The following is a 22,416-nucleotide window of genomic DNA, read 5'->3' as shown; positions in this document are numbered from 1 at the left end:
TCAGGGATAAGTTGACACTTGCGTCAATACTGGACTAGTGGAACAGCAGCTGAAGTGTAGGGAGCATAAGCCAGAAGTGTTCAGCAGTTTGGTGAGAAGGGAGTTGACTGCTGACCAAAGGTTTGGGCACAGGTCTGTGAAATGCACACATGCCCTCCTTGCACTAAATAGGGGGGACAGAAAGAAATACCCTGGTGTTTCACATAAACCATGACTGACCCTTTGTTTGCATTTACTAGAGGTGGTGGAGCTGTGTTTGGTTGTAGTAATGCACTCACTTCCCTCCCTCCCTGAGAACAGGGTAGAAATTACAGCTCCTACAAGGCATTTGACACAACTGCAAATGATGAGAGCACACCATTTGAAATGAAGCTGAGATACACAAGGCTCCTCCTGAAACACAGCTTGATACTGCAGCTCAGAGCTGACTCATACACATCTCCTCCCCAGCACCACCGTTAGGGCTGCAGGACAGCTCAGCAGGCAGTGGTAGACTGAGTCACCTTCTCCCCTGTGTTTCATAAAGCTTCCAGGGGAAGAAATTAAATCAGAGCATGAATCCAGTGATATTTTATTAGGGTTTTGCTTTTGGAAAGTATGCTGTGGGTTTCTGTTAGGCTTGAAGTTTTTTCCACAAGCCATCTCAACAGCTTCCCTGCTGCCTACTTCCACCAGCCTGCTCATTGCAGACATCAGCTGGAATACATATTCTCCTACTGGATCAGGAAACATAAAGCTTCCAACAAAGATTTTAAACCTATGGCAAAAGCCAAACCAGAAAGACAGAAGGACTGGCTTAATTAAGCTGAAGCTGTTTAGAGTAATGCTAAGTGACACCACTTGTGAAGACTCATGAAGATTAACCACCCACATCCTAATTGCTTTGAAATTCGACATCCTCCCTGCAAGAGAATTCACCACTGCAAGGGTTGATAGAAAGAAGTGTGAGGAGCCACAAAGAATGAAAGGCAGGCTGAGTTCCTTTTTAAACAATAAAATGGGAAAAAACCATGCCTTGTGCAAGGCAGGATATGAAAATTAGCAGGAGATCCTTAAAGTTACATAAAGCCCAAAAAATACCATCTCAAACTTTCAGATGCAAAATGCTTTCTTCTGTTGACAGCACATTACATTCTTATCAGGACAAAAAGTATCATGTATGTAAAAAGCCATAATGCTGATTTAGAAGCTAAATAGTAGACTGTATCACAGCTCTTTGTTCTTTCAGCAGCTTTTTATGCTGGGACAATTTTCCTCACAGTGAATACTTGTTCTTGGATCATACAGTCTTGTTCTGAGTAGGCTTTTGTGGGGGAATGGCACAACAAAAAAAGAAAGACAATAGAGCAGAGTATAAGCAAGAGTCAAACACAAAGCTCAGTCTAGAAGAGCTGGGTTTTACCTCATCTCTCTTGTTCAGGGTATTCCAAGCAGTGAAGGGAGAATTAGAATCTTTAGAAGCAAAGACTGTCCACCTTTTTTATTTAGGCATTCACAAAATATCTATATTGATTTAACACTGTTTACTTAAAAACACCCACCAAGCAACACTGACACAGGTTTCCATGTGGACTAAACCTATAAAAAGGAGGGAGGAAGAACAAAAGATGCAAATAATAGTTTTTAAATACATATACTACACTACAAAATCCTTTAATGGTCAAAGAAGAGGGATCATCAGTGAGATCTTGAAAGGGACCGAGATTCTCACTTGAGTTGACTAGACTATGAAAACATATTAGACCATACTATGCTTTCTTGTCCTTTGCTACATTTCTTCTTTGTAACAGCTTCATTCACTCATGTCAAACTTTATGTCAGTCACAACTGCATTTGCAGTCTCACAGTTATTTATTCCTGAACATATTTACTTCCCTTTTTCTCAGAGCTCTCAAACCACTGTCTTCCATTTGCAAGCAGAACAACATACTCACAAGCCAGTACAGCCATATAAAGATAATCATAACTTAGAAGAAATCTGGCAATCACTGGCAAGCTGTCCCCTGAATGCCAATCCAGCAAAAAAGGACAGCTACTTGTTTCTGTGACCCATGTGTGACTGCCACACCACTTACCTAGGGCCAGAAGGAACAAATTTACACTGCACTACAGAATGTAAAAATGAGCCAATGTGATGGGTTGCTCTTTATTCTTTACCCAGAGTCTTAAAATCCTCACTGTATCTGCAAGAGAGCTTGAGACCCACAATTTCACAAGTATTTCAGTTCCGATATCAGTATCCGAAATAGCAGTTCAACAGGGGAAACTGCTCAGCTGTCAGAAAAGCAGAAAACAAGTGGCATCACCCATGTGTGTATACAAGGAAATATTTTTCTGTCAGCAACCACATTTCCAGTTTGTTGTCACTGTGTGAGTGCCTCTGGGTTCACTTCCAGTAGAGGGCAGAAAACACGAGGTTCACCAAGCACAAATTTCATATTCGTAGGTTTTGCCAGAGATGATCAATAGAGGTGGCCCCAGACCAAGATTTTGCACACAAAAGAGGTTTGAGAAAGTTCAGTGTTGTATATGGAACTAAATTCAATGTTCACTGCGTTAGCAATGTTCTAATGAAAAATTCTTTATCCAAACACCACCAGCCTTCAGGGATATTGCAGTCTCTGTTTGAACTTGATCCCTGTCATCCAAGCCTCTCTCAGCTGTACAGTTCCTTGTTTTCGGAGATGTGACGAGCCATTATTTTTTAAAGCACATTGTATTTAATGTACTTTTAGGTTCTTAGACATAATGCCATTATATGGTCTGCACAGAATACTGCCCAATGCCACCCTTGAGGATTATGGTACTTGTAGCACCTAGATCATAGCAGGAGCTGGAAAACAAAGGAGGAATTATATTTTGAGAAATAGTCTCTGTGTAAAGCAAGTGACAGAGGGGCACAAACATTTTTCATGCAAACATCAGCCAGAAAGCAAAGTTCCAATACATATTTGAGAAACTCCAGTTCGGGAATGAGTTGTATTTTGAAACCCCTCTTTTTCCTCTTCTCTTCCCGTGAGATCTTTTTCCCATGTATCTTTGCTATTGTCTCCTGCCTACTGATGGTGACCCTGTCAGCCTTGCACCAAAAAGACAAAAAAACCCCGGAGAAGGTGTTATTTCTACCTCTGAGAATTAGTGATGACCTCAGAGAGGGCCAAGATCCTCATAAGGTTACAAATTCTCTCACCTTTTTCCCTGAAAAATATTTCTTCTATAATGTAGTTGAAAAATATGCAGAAAGGGTAACAAGTAACTTGTATCACCTCAAAAAGAATGAGTCTGTAAGTAAACTATATTCTTAAGGATTATCATAATTTCCTAAAAGTTCAGTTGTTGTCCTTAATATTGTGAGTAACCTGGAGTCCCTGTGATCCTTGGTTTTGCCTCTTCTGTGACCTCAGCTTTCAGGCTTCCTTTCACAAGAGCACTCTCTTGCTTAGGCTTGGCAAAATATGGGATGACAGGTGAACCTATGCATTTACTTTGCAACATTAATTTCATGAAAGTCCTAATGGTATCTGTTTATCTGTAGTAATGTGGGTAATGAAAAAAAAAATCAATAGCTGAATAATTTTAACAGCTGAGGGAAGAAAATGCCTTCAGACAGGAAAAAAAAAAAAAAAAACAGAACAAAACAAAACAGAAGAAAACAAAGAAAAACAAACAAACATACAATAAAAAAATTCACACCACCAAAAAACTGTAATGTATATTAAATTTTTTTTTTTTAATATATACTGGATTCCTCGGATAAAATACAGAGGAAGCTGCAAGCATTCATGCCCTGAGAATGAGGACCACAGAAGCAACACTGGTAGAGGAACTGATAGCTAACGTGACTCAAGCTGTTGAGGTCTCAGATACACTAAACCACCTTTTGTGGTGCTGCAACATAGTTCTCTTTGTGGGAAGTCCAGAGTGGTCTTGTAATAACCCTAAGCAATTGCTTGGTCATACCTCATTTTGCAAATGAAAACCATTTTTGTTCTCTGGTGTTAGTAAGAAAATGAGATGGCAGGGGATTTAGCAGATGATGCTAGCACATTCGAAAGCTTGAAATAGCTTACAAAGTCTGAGAACATTTACAAATTTTACGGAATGGGGCTAAAGGAGAGAGTTGCATGACACTATGTACCTTTATCTACTGCACTCAAAGCCTCCCTCCTTCCCTCCTTTCCTTCCCCTTTTCCTTCCTTCCTCTCTTCCTTCCCCCCTCCCTCCCTCCCTTCTTTCCTTCCTTCCTTCCTTCCTTCCTCCCACCTCTCTTGTGGTGACTGTTAATATACGAGGTTATATATGCTTAATATCCTGTGCATACTTACTTGCTTTGTTCACACCATGTGTAAATTGGTCTGTCCAAATGCCTGCTCCTCTTGCTTCTCTGTCTCCACTGATGTATTTTACCCATCCTTGGAGATTTCTTCTGAACATGGGCCTGAGTCCATCACAGCCTCCACTCAAGCAGGACTGCCTAGCCACCTCTAGGAGTCTTCCAGAACAGGTTATTTACAGGAGAGCAGCCTTTGTTCCATGGTTACAAGAGCAAGAAGAGAGAGTGCTTTCATTGTGACTGCCCACCTCCTACAGTCATAATGGTGAGCTTCTTATAGGGCTGGAGTGATCTTTAGTAGGGACAGGATTGATGACAGCAACCTCAAGATGTCTGAAATACCTCAGGGATCCTCTAATGGGATACAGTGATGCTTTTATCCTCATTTACTGGCTACAACTGGAAAGACACATTATTTTCATTTTAGCTAGCTTTCCACCATTTCAGAGAGATATTTACAAGAGTATAAACTGACAGAACAGCTCTGCAGAACAGCTCATTGAAGCACCCTAGAGCATAAAAATATGCCAAATGCCACATTTTAGAACCTACCAAGTAACACCTGATGGAATATACGAAAACAACAACAGAAAAGTTTCATGCATAACACATGTGATTTCATGGGGTTTTTTCCTGGCTGTGTGAATGCATTTGTGCCTCTCCATTGAATAGCCAATGGAAGATAACTGCTGGACTGTGCACCATCAAGTTTTTATTTAAAAAAAAAACACAGAAGTTGCTTTTCCTCTAATTATTTGTGGGATCCTATAACAGATATTTTATTTCATTCATTTGTTTGTTGGTCCCTTGGTGGGTTTAATTATCTTTTTCTGTTTTAACAGGTGTTCTCATAGGGTTGCTATGGAATTTGAGCATCATTTGTTATACTGAAGGAGACTGATGAAATGCCATTAACATTTCATGTGGTCAGAGAAATTATAGGATCTGCTGAGGAAAGTGGCCCTACTATTATAAACCTGAAGGTTTCTGAGTACAGTAATGACAGAAGAGAAGCAGAAAGTAAAAGAAAGTAAAACAATAGGATTAAGAGTAGGATCGCAGTTTGGAACAAATTAGGTTTACTGCAGAACAACTGTGGTGATGTGTTTGGAGCTCTAGAAAACCCCCAGGGGTAGTTTGTCACTGGTATATCTCATGGTGTCCAGAGAATGCTTTGTGAGTTAGTCCTGTTAGCCAGAAATAAGATATGGAAGGGAAAATGCCTAAGCCATACCAGACTTTTTTAGGATTTTATTTAATTTTATTTTTTTAACTGGCTCTGTTTTGTCTACACAGCCAAAAGCTACAAACCCAACAAAGACCACTTATAAATGAGTTGAAAGCACTGGTCAGGTCCCTCACTATAAGAGTTTCCAGTTTTCCAGTCGTGGCTCTTACATCTCACTGTCTAAATACGGTATGGCTTGCTTTTTAGGGGCTAAACACTCCCATGGGAAAAAAAAATAAATTCTGGATGTTCCAAATCCAACACTGGAGGAACTCAAAGCTTCAGGGAGAAGACAAGACTTCTCCAGTGTGAAAGATCACACTGGAGCTGGAAAATATGAAATTTTGCCTCGGGCTGCTGTCTTCTTTGGAAAGAGGTTTAATTGTCCTTAAGCATTTTATTGTGAAGATTATCTTCAAACTGTGATGGGAGAAAAAGAACACTGCAGGAGAAAATTTGCTTCATACATCCTCCAAGTAGTCTAGAATTTTGAAAAAAATAGAACAAAAAACCTACAAACAAACAAACAAAACAAAACAAACAAAACAAAAAAAAAAACAAACAAAAAAAAAAAAAACACACCACCAAACCAAACCAAAAAACCACAAGAAAACAGGGATAAGGGGATTTTATTGATCTTGAACTGCAAAATTCTCCTCTTACATCCCCCAAACCAGCCTTGCCAGCATACAGTTCTTTCTTTCTTTCCTCATGCCTATACCTGGCAAGAGTAAAAGAAATATCTGTCAACCCTTTGATACTTTTTCAACAAAGTACCATCCCATCCCAGGCTTGACCCCTGCAGCAAAACTTGACCTGGTGCTGTTGGTTACTGTGTTCTGCTGTGGAGGTCCTGAGTCTCCATATACAGTACCTAGAGAAGATGACATGAAGACTGTACATGGGCAAGGTCCTCCCTTCCTTTATGGACTTGTGAGGCAGGGCTCTCACCCTCCAACACTCACATTCTTACCTCTGCAGGAGGGGCAGTGGTACTGCTCCAGTACATGAGGGGTTGTGAGTCGAGTGACATTACAGGCATAACAGCACTCAGGCCCTGTGGTGAGAGGTCATAGTGCTTCAGACAGGTCACCCAAGCTGAAAATCTTAGGGGAAATCTTGCCTTATAGAAACTGATAGGGATAAATACGTCAGTGGCTGCAATTTACTTAGATATGAGCAGTGCCTAGTGTCATATCTCTACCTACAAAGCAGGGAACAGAACAACAAAATACTCTTTAGTGCGTGATGTCACTTCTTAGCTCAGAGTTGTAACTCCATGGGAGATCACTGTGTGAGGTTTGGTTATGCTTTTGTTTTGTTTGAATGTGGAGTCTGTACATGTACATGCTTGTATTCCCAGGAATGCTGTGAATTGTCCAGCAGATCTGGGGAGTCCCAGCCTACCTCCAGTAACCCCATTCAGCAGGCAACACGTAAGTATAGCAGTGATACCAGGGGATTTGTTTCCTGGAAGTACTGAGTTACTTTTACTTCACATTTAGTGAGATTTATCTTCACAGAGTCCTACTGGAAAAGTCAACAGAATGTTAGGAGTTGTGTTAGCTTATGCTCTTCCAAAGAGTTATTCGGCAAAGCATAGAACCAAGCAGGTAGTTGCCTCTCTGAGCCAAACAGTACTGAATATTGAACAGGAAAAGGTAACTGAGGTTGACTGAATACAGTTTTCTATTTGCCACATTGGTAATGCTTCAGTCAAGATAATGTTGTATCTCAACAGTTATATTACTTTGTTACCTGAACACCAACCACTGCTAAAAACCCCAAAGACAAATTCACTTCAAGCTTTCACCACTCAAAAGTGTTGGCTTTATCCATAGCAGTTCCATACAAAGGAGACGATAAAACGAAGGCACAACCATCAAGATATACAGAGAATACCTTTTGCAGTGTTCATGATCACTGGGTGCAAGGAGTTGAGCGCAGAACAGGGTCATTTCGCATTTAATGGGTGGATTACCAGAGGAAAGCACTGGATAAAGGGCAACAACATTATACGAAGAAGTTGCTTCCTCCGTGCCTGGTCACAAAGCTGCAGGGCGTAGTACAACCATGGTCCTTTCTGATGGCTGTCCCTGGAAGTCACTCAAAGGAGTTCATTTGTCTGAGACAGGGGGCATCTAGATCTAGAAGACAGGGAACAAATAATTACTTGCACCGGCAAAAATCTCTCTTGTAGCCATGTGAAACTGACTCAGGACACGACACAACAGTGTAGTATCTCATAAGAGTGTAGGAAAATAAAATCATCGGATACTTAGGTGCTCAAGCAGTAGAAATGGAGTAGCAACAGGAATGACCATCACCCATGAGAACAATGCCATCAAAGTATGGCAGGTCTGGGTAAAAGTAAGGGGGCAGCAGCAAATCCCAATGCAGTTTTAGATATAGTAATGCCTGAAGATGTTAACAAGAACATTTATAAAATCTGCCTAAGGTATTATCTCCACAAGAGCAGTGTTCATGAATAAAACAATATGTTTACAGCTTAGTGAGGTAAAAGCTATACAGTGAGAATTGGACTGCAATTGGATAATGGACCTCAGACATACTGAGAAATGTATGCATGAGGTTTCTTAGGGAGAAAATGAGAATTATTGCTCCACTGGATATGCAGATAGCACGCAGGAGGCTGAGGCTTGGTGACAGAGGAAGCGTTGCCCAGCTACAACTGACCACAGAACAAAATTATGTTTATGAGGATTACAACAAAACACAAAAATGGGGGTAAACACACATAGATCCTTCCTAGGGGAAAAAAAAGGAGTAACAAACTGTTACTACTGTTACTACTGTTAACTGTTGCTACTTATGCTGACACAAATCAGTAACAGTGATTAGACAGGGGAAAACCTCCTCTCATCTGGAAAAATATTCCCCTGACTGCATGCTGAGCTTCTCACCAGCAGGTACACTGAGACCCCTGTTTCCTTTCAGAAAAAGAGAAAGATGAAACTGTGAGTAGAATAGTCATCTTTCTTCATATTTAAAAGCTTCTAGGAGTTTAATTACTAAGATTCATTTCCTTTTGTATATAAAATTATATTTCCTGGCTATTTTTTCATTAAATACCAGTATTCAATAACTGTAATCATTCTGTTATGTTACCCAATTATATTTTTCAGTAAAGATCTTTTAAAGTCAATTCTTTAGAAATTGATGATAGAGTATTTTTGGGACAAGGAAAATTGGGTTTATCAGTGAAATAATGAGGGTATCACTGCTTAAGATATGGCTGGAATTAAGACTAGTTTGCAATTCATGAAAGCCATGGCTGTAGAGCAACATTAATTGTGCCATTGCAAAGCAGATCTACATTAGGTTTATGAGAGAAAACACTAGATTTTGCAATGAAAAAATTAAAGCTTTTGTGTCTCTGTCAACAAAACAAGCATAAATTTAGAAACAGAGTTCAGGAAGCAGCAAACAGTATGCCAGCCAGTAGACTTCACAGAATGAGATCTTAGTTTTTACAGTAATAAAATTAGGAACTAGAGTAGGAACTCCATTTGAAAGGTTCAACATTAAGTTTATAGAAGAAGAGAGCTGCCAAATAAACGTAGTACAAAGCTGCATAATTTTAAGAAATGAATGCAGAAATTGAATCAAACTGTAAAGCAAATGGAAACATTTAAGGCAGAAAGAAAAAGGGGGAAAAAAAGAAAAATAAGGAAAAGAAAAAAAAAAAAGAAATAAATCTACAAGCAGCCAGGGAGCCTTTAAAAAATACTGTGCTAGAAGCCAAAGTAAATTGTGTACCACAGCTCAAAAAGAAAACAAAGCAAACCAAACCCTTCATAGTTCACAGTCTGTAGGAGTTTTGAAAAGGAAAACATAGCATTTAAAATATTAACGACAGAAAAGTTTTGAAAAGGGATTGGGGCAAATTCACAAATGAAAGGTCTGTCAGCAGGCTCTACAAGGCATAGGTACCGTTCTCTCACTTTGATCTGTGGGTATTTAAAGAACAATGGCAGCAATGAATTCATGAATGAATGCCAGTAAGTGAATGGCAGCAGTATACTCAGGACAGCAGATTTCAGCTTCCAAGAGACAGAAACACAAATTCCATTAGGTATCACTGAGCCAAGTCTAATTCTTGGGTTAGTCCAGGTACATTAAAGACGAATAAGAATAACAACAGTAAGGATGTCGTGGAACGGCAGAACCTTAGGTTGAGGGTTTGGGATGAGAGATAAAAGTCATCTGTAGAGAAGACTCTGTCAAACTCATTTGGTTGACTAGTCCTCAAACTACATTTAGAGTAAGTTGTTTCTTGGTATCATATGTTTAAATCTGCATTTCCATTGGAGTTATAAAAAATTAAATAAGAAATTCTAAGGCCACAAAGCTTAAGCTGTGGCATCTTCCAGGATAGAGCATTTATGTCTGAGAATGAGCTATGTGCCATGAGACATCCAGGAAAGTAAAACCTCACAAAGTGGCAAAATTCTCCTTTTAAAAACACATCTGGGACACATGGATTATTCCCATGAATTACTCTGGAGCACCACATGGACAGACTGTGTACTCCCCATAAAGAACTCCCACACTACTTCTCTAGGATTTAAAGCAGTAATTTTAGAGTGCAGCCAGATGGATGGCAATGCCAGTCTCAACAAGGACAAAACTTGATCTTAGTGAAGTATAACCTCAGTAGCTGAAAAAGCTACACAGCTTCCTAACAGAAAAAAATGTTGAAATTCCCAAAAGAGCTGGCTCTAATATTTGCTTCGTATTTCCTGAAACCGTCTTCCGATTCCAAAGCAAACATGATTAAGATAGTTATGATGTGTATGCATGCAATTTGCAGAGAAAACTGTTCTTAGTTGCCTCTCTGCCAATCTGTGACTTCAAAATGTTGCCTTATCTTTATATTTAGCTGAGACGTGGAAGCTCCATTGCACTCGGATTTGCACACTCTCAACAACTCTGCAAACAATCCTGGTCTTTACCATGTGACACAGCAGTTTAAAAGCCTACTTTTTTTAAGTCCTGAAGTCCATTTCTTTCTCTTGTGATTTCACTCCAACAAAAGCAAAAAATTTAACACCTTATCAACATCAGCATTGTGAAACTGACCCTTTCTATTTAACTAATGCCCTTATTAAGCACAATGGAGTTTTTGCTTGTTGTTTATTCTCCTCTTGACATGGGGAATGTGAATTGGATCTGCAGAGTAATTTTTTCTTGGTATTGAGGGAAAATTTTCATCTAGAGATTAGGATGGAGGGGCCGTGTCTCCAATTTAATACAGTTCCCCTAAAAGCTTGCATGTAGAATCCACTTGAGTCCAGACAAGTCCAAAGGGAGTTTACTGCTGTAGAAACTACTTCTGTTGAAAAGGTTCATGCCATACATACAGGGCAAGAGAATTTGGATGGAATAGATTTTTATTTTCTGAAAAAAAGGCACCATTGTTTTTTCAAAAGCATCTCATGTGACTGGAGCTCTGGCTATGAACTCTTAAGGTTAAATGGGAAGTAAAGGAGAGTATAGAATGTATTAGTCATTAAGCTGTTCAGTTGTGGATTGTGACGATTGCTGATATTGTTATTTTCATACTAAAAGTTTTCTCAGCACTCTTTCTCTGAAGCATTTCTTAGATAGAAGCTGCAATTGCATGCTCCTACCATTCCTCAGGCTCTGAAAGACTTTAAATTAATTTTGGAGGAAGAGGACTCAAGGAAATAGAGGGATTTAGACTTCTAACAGGAAGACGAAACTAAATTCAGAAACCTCCCATGCTGACATTCTAGAATTCTTGCAAGGTTTTCTTAATCTTTTGAGTAACTTCAAGATGGGGATATAAAAATGGAGAAAGGAATTGTTTCCATTAGATAGAAGCAATTTGTGATTCCAGACAAATTAGTCTTAGAGAAAAACCCAACAAGGAAGGATTTGTTTGCATCACCTTTATCCCAGTTTCACAGACTGAGATTCCATTAGGCATCTGGATGTTTTACTGCTTTTTCAAACTCAAATGTATTTAGGCTGCAGATTACATCAGGACATATATAAATTGTTGCTGAAGTCAGAGGGAAACCTGCTGTATTCACCTGTTGTGCAATTTTTCCATGTCCTGATGGGACTATGCAGCAGCAGGATGTTAAACAGCATGAAAAGCATTTATGGAACTGTGATCTGTTACACTCGTTATCTCTGCTCATAATTTGGTGCTGAAGGCATACAACTCACTCTTACTCATGACCCTTCCATGTGGCAAGAGTCTTCTCTGCCCTGTTTTACGTACATGCATCTCTGAATTTCCCAGTACTTCAAAAATATTGTTGATCAGTTGCAAAATATTGGAACATCACAGCTCCTACAAGACATCTCATTCCTTTATGGAGGAATCTGAGCTTGAAGATTATCCCAACCTTTCTTTTTTTCAAGTGAGACTTTACTGTGGAACATGAAAAATGTGTCACCTCCATTCCTCCCTCTTCTGTCCTTGGCTTGGACTTAGGGTCATGTTGGCATGTTTGGTGATAAAATTATTATTTTTCATTGGCTTTCATTCTAGCCAGTACTCAAGAGACACCCAGGATAACTGAGAAGGAGCCATCTTCAGCTATTTTATGTATTTTGCTGCAGGATAGAAGTAGTGTACATTAGCCAATATTTTGTTACTTTGTTCATTAAATCAGTCAGATTCATACCAAAGTGGCTGCATCATTGAGACAAACAGTATTCAGTAAAACACACTTCTAACTTTGTGTGTGAAAACAATTGGGCTTGTTTTCCTCTTCTCACCTCTGAGAATACTGAGACAATTTTGGCTAATGCACATGCTCTTTAAAATATTACCCATTTTAGCTGATGAAAGGAAGAAAAAATGATGGCCTCTTTGCTGGAGGAAAATGACACACGTCATAAAGAAGGACGTACAACACTCCACTGGTTACAACACTTCTTCATGCTAAAAAGTGACAGTTCTTCATGCTAACAAGTGACAGCTTTTTCCTAACCTTCTCAGTTTTTGATGAAGTATAGAAAATACTGCTAAGGCACTTGAGCAGTTTTCATATTTTTCCTGGTGTCTTGGAATCCTGTTTTAATTCAGTGGTGGTACAGAGTTTCTTGCAAAACTGTGTTGTGCAGAAGCAACTGAGGTCATGCCAGTACATTAGAAATAGTTCTGCATGCATGCAACAGGCAAAGCTTTGCTCTTTGAGCTGAAGTCTAAGGAAAAACCAGAAAGAATGGCTTGCTACTTCAAGCATGAGAAGAGCCCGAGACATAGAATTATCCTGTGTACACACTATGTTCAGTGCAGGGTCATGAGTGGTGAATAGTGTGGACTCTTGTGGTGTTGTTTGCATGAAGGACAAGCAGAGGGTGTCTTTATATGCTTCAGCTTGCAAATTGAGATTTTTCCTTTAAGAAACTGGGTTTTGGAAGATACAAGGAGAGTCTGAACAATTCAGAGAATTTTCTGTTCTAAACAAGAGTTTTCTTCCACTACTGACTGAATAAATACAATGGCTAAATACAGCAATCCAACAGCTTAGGGTTCAAGGATTGGAAGGATTTAATTAACTTTCGGATAATCAGTTATACAACTGTAACATATAAATGATAACTAACCTTAGTAAAAAGCAATGAAGCAAAGCAGAAGGAGTTTCCTTTCTTTCTCCTTCTACTGCATAAGTTTCCACAAAGTGAAAAAACTCAAGGTCAAGAAAACATCTGTCACAAAATGTGCTCACCTTTCCTTGCAATACCATGCTTGTCTCACTAAACCCAATCGTGCTTTATAGCTGGTGACAAGACTGGTTGCAATGGCAGCTCTGCCTGTTGCTTCAGCACAAGCAGACCTTTGAGTCCTAAGCTTGACCCTACTATTCCCTCAGGGTCTGCTGTCTGTATCAAAACAAGTTGACAGAGGAAAAGTATCCATCAAGCAGAACCACCTCCCCCTGAAGTCCACATGTTCACCACATGTTTTCCTGCCTCACCCTTTGAAGACTCTACTGGGAGCATCTGTAAATGTTTCCTGTCCGTATTGGAGGAGGCAGTGAATTCTCAGATCCTTGAGTCAAACCCTGCAAACTCTGCAAGAATCTCAACCTGCTACTGACTTAGACCTCCAGTAGTATGCAGCACCAGCAGAAGGGCTGAGATAACCTTTCCCTAAAACTAGGGAGCTTGTTACAAATGCTAGTGTGTTAAGGAGTTACCTAACCTGGTGTACTGAAGTGATCGCAAAATAAATATAGGAAGCTTACTGTCACATCCCAAACCTGTTCTGTGAATTTACCAAACAATTACTCAGAAATGGCACCTTGCAAAAGGAATGGGAAAAGGAGTGGCAAGGTTGCAAAGGAAGCGCACCCAGCACAACAGTGCTCTGTAGCCTAACTGGCTAAAAGGCAGCGAAGGAGAGGCTGAAGAGCCACTGTGAAGCTATGGCAGCTCAGCTGCCAGTGGCCTGAGGCAAAGAAACTGGGAGGTGTATTTATGAGATGGTGTTCCAGGAGAATCAACAGACTCCTGTTGTTTCTGGTAGAGTAATGCAAACAACACACTCAACTAACAATAGCTGCAATTTAAGTCTTATTTGGATCTGGTAATATTTTATAACCAGAAGATGAGTCTGTAATGTCAATAAGGAGGAGTTACAGGACTCTCTGCAGAGGTAGCAACTTAAAGTGTGCTGCTGCTGCAAGATAAATACATCCTGCCAACTATCAGGTGCATAGAGAAGAAGACGACAACAAGGAGTAACTTGCATGTGTTATTCTTTGATTGTCCACCCCTTAGCTTTTCCCAGAGGCCTTTGAAAGCATTCAGGAACTTACCTCTGCAAATGTGCAGCACAGACAGTTTGAGGCTGCACAGTGATTCACAGCCTTCAAAGAACGACTAGATGTGTTGAGCACATAAAATGCGTGTGATCACAGGTCACAGCCATAGCATAACTGCCTCCAATCACTTGGCTAGAAACGTTGGAAATTTTAGGATGGTTATTTTGTGTATATCATTCTGAAGAACAATCTATTTGGAGTGCATGTACTCTTAAGCAGCCATGCAAACACAGGCTGTATGTATGGGCTGAGACCAATTGTATGAGGTTCGACAAGGCCAAGGTCCTCCACTTGTGTCACAACAACTCCAGGCAACCCTACAGGCTGGGGGAAGAGTGGCTGTGAAGCTGCCTGGGGAAAAAGGACAGCAATAGTGTGTCCAGCAGGAGCAGGACAGTGACTGTCCCCCTGTGGCACTGGTGAGGCTGCACCTTGAGTCCCGGGTCCAGTTCTGGGCCCCTCACTACAAGAAGGACCCTGAGGTGCTGGAGTGTGTCCAGAGAAGGTCCACAAAGTTGGTTAACGGTCTGGAGAATAAGTCGTACTTACTCAGTATACTCAATCTCAATCTCAGCTGCGGGAGCTGAGATTGCTTAGCCTGGAAAACAGGAGGCTCGGGAGTGACTTTATCACTCTCTACAACTACCTGAAAGGAGGCTGTAGTGAGAGGAGGGTCAGTCTCACCTCCCAGGTAACAAGTGACAGGGAGAGAGGAAATGATCTCAAGTTGCACCAGGTTTAGATTAGATACTGTGGACATTTCTTTTCAGTGAAGGGTTTGAAAGGTTTTAAAGCATTGGAAAACATTGCCCAGGAAAGTGATGGAGTCACCCCCCAGAAATGTTCAAAAAATGTGTGGTTATGGCACTTGAGGACGTGGTTTAGTGGTGAAAATGCTGTAAGTGCTACATTGACAACTGGACTTGATGATCTTCTAGCCCTATGATTCTATAATTCCATAATCTAACCTTTCTTTCTTTTTGACCACTCCTGAGAACTTGGACACTGTGACGCATTGTGGCAATGAGTTGTACCTAGAACATTTGTGCTATCAAAACTATAGAGGCAGTGTCCAAACTTACACAGAATTTGTCAGTGCACACTGACACAGCCCATCCATTACAGATCCTAATATCAGTGAAAGGGAAACTCAGCCATTTATGAATAACAATAAGGCAAACTTCACTGGAACCAAAAGACACTCAATAGCAAAGATTTCTTCAAGCTATTTTGGGAGCTTTGAAAACCTGTGATTCATTTTTCATATATCTACAATGGGCTAAGTGGATGTATCTGGTCTGTACAGGGCTGAGCCTATATCCTAACTGTTCCAAAATTTTTCCATTCACTGCTCCTTTTAACTCATGTACTTGCAGAAAACTTTCCTGATTAGATCCAGTTCAAAACTCGTTTCCAGACACCATGGTTCTTTCGATCCCATTCTGGAGCATTTTAACAGTAATCTTGTATTTTCAGTGTGCTGGAGGGATCTCTTTTCTTTCTCAGGCATTGCTGCCAAGCTCTGCCATGGTTTCTTTTAAGTTGCGGATGTCACACATCCTTAGCATTACTTCTAGGACTTTTTTGACTGCTGCTCTGTTGTTTTTCATCTTCTCAACTGCAGCTTGTATTGCTGACATTTCTATTGGAGTGATATTAATGATATCTTGGCTAAGTTCCCATATTTCATTGGATGTTTTATTAAGGTGGAACTAGCACTGGAAGTCCTGTGTCTCTTAATTACTTTTTTTATCTTTTCTTTGTTGCTTTACCCAAATTTGAAGATGTTTATCATGTTTGTTTTCAACTGGTCCCTTTTTTCTTTTGTAGATTGTCACTGGGACAAGGCCCTGCATTTCCCCGCTTCACTGTAGTTTCTGCTTCAACCATTAGGTCTTCACTTACTTTTTTTTGCATTGTTTTTCCTTGCTCTGTCTGCTTCTTTGGGCACTTTACTCCCCAGCCTGCAGATTTTCAGTGAGCTTTGCAAGAGTTTTCATTGTGCGTTTTTTTCTTTCCTGAGAAGTAGTCCACGTCTCTCAGCTTCTCCAGTTCTTGCTCACTGGAATGATACCCAGCTGTTCCACATGCAGCTTCATTTATGCTGTCCCTGGATAATGTAATTTATTCTTCCAGTATGCCTTTTCTCCTTTCTCTCAAATCCATTCCTCTGTAAAGTAGGAGCTTCTTGCAACACTGTCTTTCTTTTCCAGTACATGCTTTGTGTTACTGCATCTACTCTGTATTTTCTATGGTCTTTTCCTGTGGCCTTTAAAAGTACAGACCCTGTTTCTGAGAAAAAAGTTGCAGCCATAAGGAGGTGGTTAGCACAGCAGAGATCTGTGAGTACCTGTTATGTCACTGTACCAAACAGGTTAAGTTAGGGCCCTTTATGTTATAGGAAGAATAAATCTGAATGCTGATACTGGAAGCATCTGATCAAGAATTTTTCATGGCTGTGTCCTGTGGAGACATTTTTGGATGTTAATTTCAGACTACTCTGTGCATGTGCAACCCTCATGCAAACACACCTGGCTGGTGTACTACTCCCAGACCCTTCTAGCTGTATTTTTAAAGACCAAAAGGGGTAAGAGGATCTGACACTCAAGGGATTTTTTTCTGATTTTTCTTAGCTGCAATGTTAGCTCAGCTCCCTCTACTACGCAAAACTGCTTAAAATAAAAGCATGTATTTCTGAGAACTGACTGTTCCTCTTACGACTGTAGGAACAAAAGTACAACATGATCTTCTTCAAGCATATAATGCTTTCTGGCTGAAGGACAAAGTTCTGTTTCTGCTTACTGGGACCTCCTGCCAATGTTATTTGTGCTGAGTAGTGTCTTGCTCAGCAGATTCTGCTCTTCAAACCAAAAGAGGAACCTCAGTATGAGGAAGGGCAAAAGGATTGGTCCCAGTGTTATATATTTATTACTAAAGCTTTTGCTCAAAGTGCTGGACAATGTTTGCAAACCTTTAAAAAAAACCCAAACAAACAAAAAAACCCAACAACAACAACAACTACAACAACAACAAAAAAAAAGCACTACGCCAGAAACCAGGGCATTAGGAATCTGTTCCATTAGGAACTCAGCAGGAAGGTGAAAAGTTTAAACAATTGAAAAACAGAGTAACAGGCAGCAGTTGGAGATTGTGGTGCATGTGCATATGCCTATGTAAAAAAATACTAATGGAATACATTGTCAAAAACATAATACCTCTAGTTCAGCCATATGTAAACAGGCACAGCTCCAGAGGAATAAAACAAATTTCACCCACTTAAACTGACTTAATCATCATGTGTTTCTGTACACAGAGTCTGGGTTTGAGAAAGAAGGGATTTTATTTGTGCATGTTTTGATAAGTATCAAACATAAAATCTTTGGGTTTATTTTTTTAAGGTATATCTTTTTTTAATCAGAGCTGACCAAATTTTACACAAGTCCAGGTTCTTCATTCTAGCACTTGGGAGCTCCAGAGTCGTGTTTTCAATCGCTAGCTCTGACAGCAATTACATGCAGAGCTTTGAGCAAATCACTAAATCCCTCATTTCTTAATAGAGAATATAACTCTTCCTTGTCTCATGCTGTCTGCATATCTTGCTTATTTAGAATGAAAGCTATAGAAAGTATGAATTGCTGTTTATATCTGGCACAGTACAGTCCTGATCCCCACGGGTGGAGCCTCAGGGTCAGGAGAGGTGGTACTGCAGTAGAAATAGTTTCCAGATCCACCAACAAAGGACTAAGATGCAGTGAAGGATAAGCAAGAAGTTGAGCAAGAAACAAGCCCTTTAGTAGCCCTGAGTCACAAGAGCTTTCATGCAATCTATCCCTTACTTCAGCACAAGGCAAGTGCTACACCATTTTAGATTAAAAAAAAAGAGCAGAGATGTGTAATTACTTCTTGGTGGGCTTGGGTTTGGTTGTTTGGGGTTTTTTTCTAATGTAGACATAAGCCTTTTAACACTGGTATGGCTTGGTTTTATTTATACATTTATTAGTTTTAAAGGAAGGATGACTTTCCCACTCATGCTAATAATGATCCCTCTACCAAGGTCAGTAGTAGTTGCTTCTGTCAGAACACAGCTCGCAAAAAAACAAGAAGGTGGTCTTGTCTGAAAACAGCCCTGAATAACTTATTACAGGAGATGTTCAGTAAGACAGAGACGTTTATCAGACTTAGCCTAGAAGTCTTTTACACAGAGTAAACTGACTGGCATTTTAAAGTAGACACAGATGAAGAGACAAAGGAGGTCAGTGACTATATGTACTTTGAAAAGAAGAGACATGAATGAGAAGGAGTATGTGTTCTTTGACATGTACATTTCTGCTTCAAGTAGATGCCTCAGTCTTTCAATGACAGCCTTTTTTGCCTGAAATGTTCAGATACATTAAAAATGTGTTGATGAAATCTTAAAATTAAATTTAAAATCTATCATGCTTATAGGACAAAACATATCTTTTATTGCTGGCAGGAGAGATGGGAGGTTCTTTTACAAATTTATGACATCAGTGATGACTCTAGTCTTAAGAAAATTGAAAGAGAAATATACTTGCTTTTAAAACATTCATCTTTGGTGGTGGATTCAGGTACGGCCAAATTTTTTTTCTAAAAAAAAAGCAAAATTCATTTGTGCTTCTGCCTTACTGCTGTAGCATATAGATGACTGGAGACAACCACAGTCCTTGGACTAAATGTAAATTTTGTCTGTTCTCCAGATAATGTTTTTTGCAAGAGGAAACAATGAAACCCATGGGGTGATATTGAAGACAAATGGCATTTTATTATTATGTCATTATGCCAGACATTTGGTTTTGCCAAATCCAGTCTTCCTGTCTTTTTAATTAATCTCTGCTTTATAACCTCAGAACATTATACAGCCTTCCAAGATTTCTGCTCTGTGCCCAGTTGTTTACTCTGTGTGATTCAATGAAATGTGTCTCCTTAGCAGAGTTTTTCTGAATGGCAGCAGTCAAACTGATGGTGTGGAGACAGAAGAGGTTTTCATAGCCAGGTTTGCATCACTGGTGTTGTCCCCGATACCGAGCAATCCATATCTCACGTGCTTTGTGGACAAGAGAAGGAGGAATGTTTAGACTTAGCCGGTTTTCAGATTTGCTGCAGTGTAGAAGAGCAGCTTTATGTGTCAGAACTGTGCTTATCTGATGGTTTCCTGGCTTTTTACAGTTTTGCCACCCATAAGCCATCAAGTCTGCCATCACACAGTGGTGGATGGAACTTTTACAGAGCAGCTCCAAGCTGTGACGTGATCATTTAAAAATCCCAGCACAGGCTTCATTTTACTTTTGGAGATTGGCCTCCTTTTGTCACAGAGGCCCCTATTTCACCTCCATGTTCTGTGCCTCTGCACTGCACATACTGTCTCTTGCATTGCTGAGAGTCAGGTATGACATTTCCACTGCCAGTTAGCAAAGTGAGGCAAGTCTCATGTCTGTGATGTCACCAAGGACCTCTAGTTCGTGTCTGTGTTATTATGACAGTGAAATTCTAGTTTACACAAAGCTGAAAGTGTGAAGCACAAGGTGAAACCAGGACAGTGTCTGAATCAGTAGGGGTGGGTAACAAGGCATGTGATTACTATTAATGATATTCTATGCCAATGTACCTTTTATGTCATTTGAAACTGAAAGCCAGGAGTCACATGTTTCCAACAGCCAAAGATGTATCAGGTGGCCATGTATCAACTGCATTTTTGTTATTATTTTTAAAGTATTATTTTTAAAGTATAGCACTTGAGGGTTCCACTCAAACTCAGTGTTTCACTCTGCTGGAGACTGTCAAAACCTAGACTCTGCCCCCAAAAGTTTACAATCCCTGCTGTTGCTTTGACCAAGTCTTGCATTAATGCATTTAAATGGAGCATTTGAAATGAGAATAAAAGGCATTATATTTTTTTTGACTGCAGCTATTAATTGCAGATTTCAAGGCTCCTCACTATACCCCATACCCTGAGGGACTCTGTTCTCAGTTTCACTCTTCTTCAAACATGACATGCTCCAGAAATCCTGGGAGCTGTTCTGGATTGCAGCAGGTGCCCAGCTCAGAGGTGGACCACAGATCTGCACGTCTTGCTCCTCCCCCACTTCTCCTCCCTCCAGCCTGATTTCCACCACTCCATGTTGATGGGAGTTTCAAAGGATAGTGACTTCCTAGAAGACAGCTGCTTTTTCTATAGGTGACCATTCATTATCTGCTTGAAGATAATCCTCTTCCAGATAAAATCCTTGTGTGAGTAGAAGAGAAGTGGATTTATTGCTTCTGGTAGACCCTTGGAGGTAGAGTGGAAATTAGAATGGGATGGTACACAGAGAGGCATATTCTCATCATGCTGAGGATAATGAAAGGAGCTCTTCCTGCTCTGCACAGGCAGTGTACTTACTCCAAGAGATATCTACTGTTTCTTACACCCAAAGTATTTTGTACTTCCAGCAATGTAAAGCCAACAAATCTTCAGCATAACAAAGCCCAAGCTCCTGACTCAGTGGGAAGCAGAATAGGAAAGTCCTGCTGCCTTTTATTCTTAGACTTCATGGCAGGGAGAACAGGTATTTGTTCTCCTGAATGAGCAGCGTGAGGAGGTTTGTAATTTGAGGAGCAGCACTGCGTACAGTCCTTGCTTGACTGGCTGACCAAAAGAGCATCTGGAAACCAGTCATCCTGAGTCACAAGGAGTGCATTGCTCCAGGCTTCCCAGGGATATGCTAAAATACAAGGTAGTATTCCTATTTTGAAGATGAGGGATATTGGTTTTTTGCACTCCTTTCAAGTACTAATGGGAGTCACAGGTCAAGCTACTTAAGTGCGCAGACAGTGGTGTGGACCCCTACATATAAAGCCACTTAAGTCACATTACCCCCCTACTGACACTGAGAACTTAATTTTAACTTCAACCATGGACTCATCATTGATTATACGACCTATTATTTTGCGGCAGTAACTTATTTCTGGAGTTTGCACAAGTTACACATGTTGATGTGTGAATGACTTCATGGTCTTCTTCCTGTTAGGTACTACGTCTCCTCAAAGTGTAGTCTTTCACTTACTGCAGCAGGTAAAAGCTTAGCTGAATCCCACTAGGCACAAAGAATGAGTCACAGTTCAAAAGGCAAAAGAGAATAACAGGGTCCAGAAGAGTTTGGCTGAGAATACATCCTTTAATCAAACAAATTTAAAAGCTATTCTAGCAAAGTTTATAAAGGTGTAATATATAACATGGTATTTGAAAGGCTTATTCAGAACATAATACAGATTGTAATTTAAAATGTAGAGATTATACACAATGCCAGTCCTCTTATAAATATATTTTAAATCATTTTGCATCAGGATTTTCCAGATTTCTCACGCAACAGGTTACTTCATTTATTAAGTGCTTACAGGGTCACACAAACTCACCTCATCTGAGTTGCAGGAAGATTCAGTACCATGTACCTGTGTTTACCCTTGTCTGGGAAGAACCAAGACTGAGGAGTGGATTTCACTTCACTCATCCAGCTGCTCATAGTCCTGAAACATGCCTTGAAAAAGAAAGGTAGATTCTTTGTATTCACTTAAAGGGAATCCTTCTTTCTTGTCCTTGCAATCTGGTATTTTCAAACACATATTTTTTCATGTGCGTTAAAATTAAGATATACTGCTGGGATGATGGATCAGTGACCATGAAACCAGTGCCTCAAAATGTATCTGGAGGATTTTGTCTGAAAAGGAGTGGATCTCTGGTCTTTTTCAGGCTACAAATCTTGTTCTGCAGATGTCAGCTAAATGGACAGAAGCACAGTGATATTGTTTCCAGTGATTCAAACATTGCTCCACCTGAGTCAGGAATCCTTTCTATGACCAAGAGATTGTGTCAAATCCATGGCTTAAGAAGTTCTCAGCTAGAACAAATCCATAACCTTCAACAGAAAACAGCCCAAACAGTGCAGATTGTAAAGCCTTTATGTTATGTATTTTAAGTATGTGGCCACAAATGTGTGCAATTTGGTGGTAAGGCTCCCAGCATATAA

This window comes from Chiroxiphia lanceolata, chromosome Z (assembly GCF_009829145.1).
Source record: "Chiroxiphia lanceolata isolate bChiLan1 chromosome Z, bChiLan1.pri, whole genome shotgun sequence".
NCBI lineage: Eukaryota > Metazoa > Chordata > Aves > Passeriformes > Pipridae > Chiroxiphia > Chiroxiphia lanceolata.
The sequence above is the reverse complement of the archived record's forward strand: the minus strand, read 5'-3'. Positions refer to the sequence as shown.